Source organism: Mchenga conophoros, linkage group LG10, assembly GCF_057382185.1.
Source record: "Mchenga conophoros isolate Kocher_MC1m ecotype Shallow Benthic linkage group LG10, M_conophoros_male_GT1.1, whole genome shotgun sequence".
Lineage (NCBI taxonomy): Eukaryota > Metazoa > Chordata > Actinopteri > Cichliformes > Cichlidae > Mchenga > Mchenga conophoros.
Window position 1 is genome coordinate 21,840,521 of NC_140535.1, and position 2,078 is coordinate 21,842,598.

The window sequence follows — 2,078 nt, forward strand, 5'->3', positions numbered from 1 at the left end:
CACATCTAAGCCGCTTCACAGTGGCATCTATAATACGAACATTCCGACTAGAAAACAGGTCTGTCTTCACCTCCATACCTTCTGCTCTACTCAGATGGTTTCATAGCACTGTTCTACAGTATATCACATTACCATATCAAGTGTACGGGGTGCTAATGCTCCTTTTGCAGCCAAAGTGGCTGATTCCTTATATTGAAGTACAGTGTTGTACAGTGGATGATACAGTACATACAGTAAAGTACTGTAAGAAAAATAAGCAAACCGATGACAATATGTGGTTGTATTCCTCCAGAATGACCCGAAGACCTTCTGGGGGAGGACGGCAACGCCTGTTCACACAACAGCAGGAACTTGCCGTTGTGGACCTAGTGAGGGCAGACAATGCCATCCGTCTCCACCAGCTACGACGGAAAATACTTGCAGACAGGCGAGTGTTCAACAACATAAACCATGTGAGCATCACCACCATCAGACGCATCTTGGGAAAACACAGCATCACCATGAAGCAGCTCTACAGAGTACCATTTGAGAGGAACAGTGACAGGGTCAAAGGACTTCGAGCTGAATATGTACCATATCAGTACCACATGAATACATTCTGAGAGCTACACAGGTACCCGTGTGATGGGGTGAGGGTTCTGTATGTGTAGCACTGTAGTACAGTAATATGTTCTCTCTTTTTTTTTTTTTTTTTTTTTTTTTTTTACAGAGAATCTTGGCCATGGATGGAGCTGCACAGCCTCATGAATTCATTTTCATTGATGAAGCTGGATTCGACCTGTGCAAAACAAGACGACGGGGTCGTAATGTAATTGGCCAAAGGGCAATTGTGCACGTTCCAGGGCAGCGCGGGGGAAATATCACATTGTGTGCCGCCATAAGCCTTCGACGGCTTCTGCATCATCATGCAAAACTAGGTCCATACAATAGCCAACATATACTCACATTTCTAGATCTCCATGATATAGTTGTACAGAATAGACCAGATCAGCCCAGGTTTGTGGTGATATGGGATAATGTCAGTTTCCATCGGGCTGCTCTGGTCCAGGCCTGGTTCGCCAACCACAGTCAACTTGAAGTGGTATGCTTGCCCCCTTACTCACCATTTTTAAACCCTATAGAGGAATTTTTTTCGGCTTGGAGATGGCGTGTATATGACCGCCAACTACATGCCTGCATGCCTCTTCTGCAGGCAATGGAACAGGCCTGCGGCGACATTCAGGTGACAGCAATCCATGGATGGTTTCGACATGCAAGAGGATATTTTCCCCGGTGCCCAGCGGGAGAGGACACTGCTTGCGATGTTGATGAGGTCCTGTGGCCAGACCCCAACAGACGGCGGGATCCATGAGCCCACGTATGCACAATTGTCATGGTTTTTTGTGTTTACAGTATAGTGTTTTTTCTATTGCAGTATTATTGTGTTGTGGTTTTTTTTTTTTTGCTTTATCTGAATTCATGGTACTGCGATGTACACTATTGAGTAGGTCTATTTGCGTTTTTGGTTGTTTGGAAATGTGTCTCCTGTAAATGTGCCTTCTGAATACACAATGGAAATCAAGGACTGCAGTGTTTTATGTAAAGAAGACTAGTGTGTTCCCCCTGATCTGTAAGTGTTTGCATATGATGCAAGTATGTGTCATTTTGTCAACAGAGTTACATTTTGACAGAGGAATGTTAGGTTTTGACAGCAGAGTTTAGGTTTTGGGAGTGGAGTTTCATTTTGGCACAGATGTGTATGGTATATTTCCCAGTGTTGTGTCGTGTTTACTTGTGTTTAGAGTTTTGGCACAATGAGCGACGTTTTGCCAAATGTGTTCAAGCAACGGGCAAAAACTGTAACAGCGCATTCGTATAATTTCCATCTCTTTACTTCAGCACTGAGTCTTGGCAGGACTAACAGATCTTTCCTCATTCATGCCATCATCGTGACACCCAATATTTGTTTCTCTAATATTTTTGGAGAAAATACCATTTTCTTTCTCACTTTGTTGGCCGATGCTTCGGGAAACCAAACATGGTAGGAGACAAAAACAGCCCCTCTCACAGGAATCAGTGCAATTACCGTGTTTGCGGAG

The 2,078-nt window shown here is 44.0% G+C and overlaps 1 pseudogene; it reads left to right on the top strand.

The window, feature by feature from the left end:
* The first annotated feature begins 293 nt into the window (after nucleotides 1-293).
* On the top strand, nucleotides 294-1,824 carry LOC146565899 (uncharacterized; annotated as a pseudogene).
* The last annotated feature ends 254 nt before the right edge of the window (nucleotides 1,825-2,078 follow it).